This window comes from Sinocyclocheilus anshuiensis, unplaced genomic scaffold (assembly GCF_001515605.1).
Source record: "Sinocyclocheilus anshuiensis isolate Anshui unplaced genomic scaffold, SAMN03320099.WGS_v1.1 scaffold837, whole genome shotgun sequence".
Taxonomy (NCBI): domain Eukaryota; kingdom Metazoa; phylum Chordata; class Actinopteri; order Cypriniformes; family Cyprinidae; genus Sinocyclocheilus; species Sinocyclocheilus anshuiensis.
This window is the reverse complement of record NW_015555752.1, coordinates 167,603-175,038: the sequence shown is the minus strand read 5'-3', so window position 1 is coordinate 175,038 and position 7,436 is coordinate 167,603. Positions and strand designations below refer to the sequence as shown.

At 38.3% G+C, this 7,436-nt stretch overlaps 1 protein-coding gene across 1 annotated transcript in view; it reads right to left on the bottom strand.

Moving 5' to 3' along the window:
• Positions 1–5,177, bottom strand: part of LOC107673753 (multiple epidermal growth factor-like domains protein 10) — a 65,943-nt gene extending 60,766 nt beyond the window's left edge. Inside the window, exon 1 of the mRNA XM_016467524.1 lies at positions 5,051–5,177. The gene's annotated coding sequence lies outside the window, so the exon portion shown is untranslated. The remainder of the gene's footprint in view (positions 1–5,050) is intronic.
• Between the last annotated feature and the right edge of the window lie 2,259 nt (positions 5,178–7,436).

The window sequence follows — 7,436 nt, the reverse complement described above, 5'->3', positions numbered from 1 at the left end:
TGTGTTACTCATTGTTATGAATTACAAGACGTTACAGTCCATAACAATTTAATATTTTTGCAAAAATTGTCTTAAATAGCTGAAAATCATGATTTCTTGTTAGTCAGTGCATTTTTTCCATCATGTATCATTGTGTAATCAAAATATTTTATTGTACTTTTCTTTTTGTAATATTTCATTCATTTTATTTATAAAAGCCCTATAGAGTAATTTACCTAATTCTACAACATTATTAAAAAAAAAAAATTTAAAAAAAAAACTTTTTCTTATAAAAATGTGTGTCCATAAATCTTGCGTCAACTCTGTTACATTGATACTTTGCCTTTTAATGAGTGGAATTATCTCCCACAACTGTGTAAGATACAGGAAATGATGTCACTTTCCCTCACTGTTAAGATCTGACGCACTGAAAAGTCTATGTGCTCTCTCTGAGAAAATATTTGAATCTAAAAGTTCTTACACCAAGAGTTATGTGTCAAATCTGTTACCACAATATCAAAAGGAAAACTGATTTTTTCATTGATCACACTTTGTGTTATTTAAAAGTCTTTTAATCATGATTTCATTAGTGCCATGTGCTCTTAGCATTTATGCTAGCAAGTGGAGTTTTTGCAAAAATCAAATAAATTTTTCAATTCTGTTACCGTCAAACTCTGTTACCAAGGTAGAGTAACAATGCTGACAATAGTGTAACAGAATTGACAGTCCACCAGATAATTCTGTCAATATCAAAGGAAAACAGATTTTTTTCATTGATCACACTTTGTGTTATTTAAAAGTCTTTTAATCATGATTTCATTAGTGCCATGTGCTCTTAGCATTTATGCTAGCAAGTGGAGTTTTTGGCAAAAAATAAAGAAAATAGTCAATTCTGTTACTGTCACCAACTCTGTTACCAAGGTAGAGTAGCAATGCTGACAATAGTGTAACAGGATTGACAGTCCATCGGACAATTCTGTCACGTTACAATGCTGTTACTTAAAGGGTCAACTCTGTTTATGAACTATTTTAATATTTCAACAACATTTCTTTTTTTAACTGGATATTGTATATAATACATTTTCAGATGAAAAATATTTGCTCCAAGTGGACGGTTCTGTGAAGACATAGGTCTTTTTTTAATTTTTAAGGTATGCATAGGTGAAATATGAAGTGATGGAATGTAAGGACTGTTTGTCTGATGAAACAAGAAGGATTTTTCCTGTTATGATTTATTGTTATTCCTACACATTGGCTACTTTGTCCGTAACAGAGTTGACAAACAATATCATAAAGACATCTGTTTTTTTCATTAAAAGTAAAAAAAGGAAGTAACTTGTGTTTGGCAAGCACTGAATTATTAAAATTAAATATGTTTTCAATAAGATACTGAAAAAAAAAATCTGTTAGTGAAAAGTTTTTTTTCTTAACTTTCTGCAATGCCAAATGTATCTCCAATTATAGAATCACATATGCGACAGAGCGTCCGTTAAAGACGTGATAGTATGTCCCAAAGCTTGCCTACTCTTCTACTACACACTCAAAAGTGTGTACTTTTTCTTCACCAAAACAGTACATACTTTAAGGGCGTAGTATAAGTAGGCACACTGAGCCGCAGCATCGGACTCAAGTGAAACACTGGAGTGAGCACAGGTGTCAGTGCTTGAGGAGAGTCACATGCTCTGTCTGTCAGAGTGAGGCGGGAAACCACTGTTGTGTCTACAGATACATGTCTACTGCCACTTCAAGAGCCCTTGAACACTCGAGGGAGAAATATAACACTACACTCTTAATCTGAGAGAGGAAGAGGAAAAGACTGACATACATTCCTCCACAGTATTCATACAGAGCATCGTTGCGGTTGTGAAATGTAACAGTGGAAAGGTTTCTCTGAAATATTAACGTGCAGACACGTCTATGCCCTGGATGAAGACTAAGAGTATGAATGTCATTACTAGACATGATGAACACCTCTCTTGAGAAGAGCTTGACTGTTAAAAATCTGTTTTTGAAGTTGTTGTTCACTGTGTTACTTGCCGATTCTTTGTAATTCTTTGCGAAACTAGTCATTTCTGTGTGGAACTTGTATCAAAGTAAATCCTACACCTTTTTTTTTTCTTTTTTTTAGTGTACTTGAAGTACGTCGTACTTGATCCATCATTCAATGAACAATATGCATAATCCATGGCTAGGTGTGCATTACACAGTTTAATTCATGATGGCCCCTAGGGAGATGAGAATGTAGTTGGTGCCCTATGTAGTGTGCATAGTGTGCACAGGAGTGTCTCTTTGCGTGCGAGTAATAGGGGACGATCACGCTAAACTTTCTTTGAACACTGCGAAGCGTCTGAATGGGAAACTCCTATAAATGAGTTTAGCCACCAAAATAACTGCATCCATGCCTTTTCATCGCTCATGTTTCGTAAAGCAGACGGAGGTCGTCAGCCTTTCTCTCGAACTGGCCAATAAACACAACATGTGTCCCTGTCAATCAACACAGCTCAACTCCAAACGCTGTTGTCCGTTTCAGCAGGAAACACACGCACTTATATTCATTCTCTTTCTCACAAGACGAATACACCGGTCCTGAACAAACACAACAGCACATAAACCCATCTGGATCTGTTAGGACACATTTTAGAGAAGATGTCAAACTCAAGGCCCATGGGTGTTTTCACTGTTTTAACTGCATCATGCTTATTTTAGGTTTCAGGCATTCAAATTCATCGGCATACTAGTAAAAGCATTCACAGTTTGTAAAAAACAATACACACATTTCAAACATAATTTGAGGATGAGTTTTATTCACGTTAATCACACTATTCTTCTCCTTTTCATGTCTTTAGAGAAAAGTGGAGATATTTGTGTTGTGAATGAGTCAGGAGTCACGGTTACACGAACATGGAGGCGCCCATCGCCCGCCAAACTGTACAACCAACCAACACGACCATTAGAGAAGTATTAAAACACAATATACATTTAGTTACACATATATTTCACAATCTAGTTAACAATATTTTGAATAATAAGAAATCGATACATCAGCATCAAATGTCACTACAAATGGCGACTAGCTTGATCGCCATGGAAACAGGAAGGTGATGCTGCATTCAGCCCAGTTCTTAATAAAAGTTTAAAACTACCATGATTAAACAGACTTCCAAGATATAAATAGATGGAGTTTGTTATTGTCACCGTACCTAAAACAGTGCAGGCCTATAGGCAAATTGAACACAAACTGAACAAGGCGGTAGATTTCTGGTCTGTCTCTTGAGGACAGCGTAACACAGAGACTGAGCCTGACACTCCTGCTCCAGAGCTGGACTCAGAGTGACATGGTCAAGCCTTTCTGGACATCATCAGATCATCAGCTGAGAGGAAGACTAGATCCACGTTCAGCCGCCACAGGATGCAAAACTTTCTCCGCTACTTATTTTTATCTCAGAAACATTGGTCTATGACAAACCCTGTAATTATGATGGGAATAATGCTGTTTTTATTGCAAGCAGATGGAGCATCTGACCACTCGCCTTAACAAACAGACGTGTAATATGATAATCATTTGGTAACAGGCATCATACAAGAGACCGGGCCGGCTCCAGACATGGGAAGGGCAATCAGAATTAGATAAAGATTGCTTTCATTTTTTTTAATGCAGTGATTAAAACCAATCTGAAGCGGACTGTATTTTGAGAAGTTTAAGATATAGCTGTAGACTGCCCCAACAAATACAATATATAATACAATAACACCAGAAAATTGCAGCATTATTCATTTATCAGCTGAAAGCAAGGCGCGCTGAATTCACGCGGCTTCAGTCTGTAGCAGAAAAGCAGAGGCTGACAGCGAGTGAAAACAGGCAGAAATATTTGCGTACTATCACGGGGAGTTTGCGAGTTGCGGGGCGTTTAATAGGATATATGAATATGTATCATAGCCTACCACTGAAATTACCTGAGCAATTTTAATGTTCTAAAAATCCCGCTCATATAATAACGTGCATTCATTGCATGGACGGGGCAAGAGCATAATCATAAGCATCTAAAATGCATGTAGGCTATACAGTTCAGTTGAAAGCTTACCCCTTTTGGCTTGCTGTTAATGCTGAATGTAAGAATGACAACTGAAAGAAAAGAGCTTGTGCGATGAAAGTTGCGTTCGTTACAACAGTCTGTATAAGACTGCATAAAAAAACTGTATAAGAAACGTAGCGTTCCCCGACATAAACGACTAACAATATCCAGTGATGCAAACTGTTCAATTTTTTTTTTTGTCAAATTCCACGGTTTTGAATGGAAAGTAGGTCTGCCATTTACATGATTCATATAAGTTATAATTGATTATGACGACAATAGCATTTTTTTGCGTTTTCAACAATACAACTGAAATTGAATGGGTGCATATTTTAAAATAAAAATATTATTTGCAGCTCAGGTTGATTACAAAAATTCTTATTCTTGTTCTTTTACTGTTTTTTTTTTTGTCTTCTTTTAATTTATTCCCTTAAATCCATTTAACTCCTTTAAATAAATACTATTACCATAGTGGTCTGGTCTTTATATTTTCCTCAAAACAATTGGTCCCTCCAGTGTTCTAGACATGATTACAGCCTTGTTTAAATAAAAAAGTTAGCTGAAAAGAGTCACCAGTGTAGAAACAATGATCCAGAGAAAGAGAACAAAGAGGGCTTTTTTTACTATTCAATAAAGGGAAAAACAAGTTTATTTTGCGGTGAAAGTGCATGATTTTCTAGACTGCCCATGAAAGCTTTTTCAGTGTAAATATAATATATTCAATATAGCAATATGTACAGTATAAATATCTTCTAGATTATGTGATGATATGACGACTAAAAAATGCCCACCCAGGATATCTGCCAGCCCACCCTTCTATAGCCGTCAAGAACCGGGCCTGCAAGAGACACACTGCTACATATAAGACCTGGTCCTGGACACTCACACACACACTCACACACACACTCACAGTGACACTGACACCGACACTCACACACACACTCACACTCTGAGGCAGTTTATATAATGCAGAGAGATTTACAAAAAGTACAACTTACCACTTCTAATCAAAAGTTTGCGTTCGATCCAAACACATGGGATTCGCTGAAATGAGCGTCTCTTTCGTTCGAATAGTTTCACCGAAGCGCGCAAGAACCGAGTGATGAGCACCGACGCGCTCGCGCTCCTTCGACCATACTCGAGACGCGACGCGACAGAAACGCCACTGTGTCGTGACGTCAGAGGGAAGCAGCCAATAGGCGCAGCTGCTCTGTGTGGTCTTGATCAGGGTGTTTCCCAGCGGCTCGAGAGTCAGTCACAGCAGGAACCGCTGTGTTTCACACTGCTGCCGATCACTGACCCGCACAACTGTTTACACCTGCTCTTTCCTATTGTGCATTTATTTTTTTGAATGTCCCTGTTCATATTTATGTTGCTATGAGACATCACAATTTAACACAAGGTTTTAACTGAACTGACTAGTCCTAAATATGCCATCAGTTTTACTTCATTCAAATGAATATGACTTTTCCAAATGAAATATATGATCGATTTCTTTGTGTTGTTAGGAAAATGTTATATTCGTCAGAGCAAATGTTCTACTCGAATTTATTAATCTGGTTTATTTTCAGCAGTGTTTGATGATGAAGTGGCGCCATCTGGAGATCATTATTCCAGCTGCGAAGACTGCTGAACAACCAAAGCACTGCTCCTGTCCTGAGCAGAAAAATACATAAATAATAATAATCTGGATCTACTTTATGTTTTTTCAAAACAATACTGCCTGGGTAGGCACACATATAAGCAATAAACTATAACAATTGAGAGAAAGAGGGTCATTCTTAAAATAAATGAAATTGCTGAATGATGCTGAATTCTTTGCAACACAACAGTGTTGACCTGTGGTTTAAGCATATAGTATAACTCGTGAAGAATCGATAAAGCTTAATCTTTAAAATAAAAACCTCTGTTCATCAATCTGCACTGGCTACCAATCCCAGACAGCAGACAGTTTCAGCCCAGATCCGGCCCACATCTGGCCCGCATGGATTTCACATGGGCCAGATTTGGGCCGGATCTGGGCCAACACTATGTTGCTGTCTGGGATAGCTGCTCGCATTAAATTCAAGGCATTAATGTTTGTCTACAAAACCACCACTGGCTCTGCACCCATTTACCTAGATTCATTACTTCAGAGTTATGTGCCTCTAGAAGCTTGCGTTCTGCAAGTGAACGGCGCTTTATTGTTCATCTCAAAGAGGCACAAAATCACTTTCACTGACTTTTTCATTAACTGTTCCCTCCTGGTGGAATGACCTGCCCAACTCAATCCCAGCAGTCCTTAACCATCTTCAATAAACGACTAAAAACACATCTGTTCCACCTTTATTTGACCCTCTAACTCTTAACACTCTCTATTCTAATTCTATTCTTTAAAACATACTTGCCTCTTTTAGACTTGCACTGACTCTATTCGAGAAATGCTGTCTAGGTCACGTCAGTCAGCGCACTAGGGTTCGAGAGACGCTGTCTAGGTCACGTTAGTCAGCTCATTAGGGTTTGAGAGATGCTGTCTGTGCTGCATAATGACTTTCACATCACTGAAGTGAAAAAAAGCACTGGATAGAGAAACATTCGAATCAAAGAAACAGTTTATTAACACACAATGTTCTCTATAATAGTAATAATAATAAAATCTCTGTAATAGTGGGGCCTTTGAGACGCATTAAAAACTGAAGTAGGGAAGTCTCCAGGACCTGCTAGTTTGTTTCAGATGACAGCAGTAAGTGTGAGGTGATGAAGAGTGCAGTAATAATGTTCCTGATTATTCCTCTCAATGGAAGTGCATTAGCATAGTTCAAATTGTACTTATCTGACCGCCATCAATTCGTAGCAGTGAATGAAGAGGCATCATATCGATCACAAGTGCAGTATGGAGTACCTCAAGGCTCAGTACTAGGGCCATTACTCTTCACGCTTTACATGTTACGCTTGGGAGATATCATCAGGAAACACGGTGTTAGCTTTCACTGTTATGCTGATGATACTCAGCTCTATATTTGTTCGTGGCCCGGCGAAACATACCAATCTGAAAAACTAACGGAATGCATAGTCGAGATTATTGCAATGCTTTATTGGGTGGTTGTTCTGCACGCTTAATAAACAAACTCGAGATGGTCCAAAATGCAGCAGCTAGAGTTCTTACTACACTAGTGATGATTTGTTCGTGAACGAATCGTTCTTTTTGAACTAATCTTTTAGGTGAACGAATCATTCTCGTTGACTCATATTTCTCGTTCACTGAAATTCCTCCCTCCAGAGCAGCGCGGCGCTATTGGCAGCGCATGCGCAGATCAGTGAACCGGGTAGCTCTGTGGACTGTTTCATCCTGTCAAAGAATGACTAAACCTCGAGCCAATAGCCTTCGAGTATGAGATGTGACGG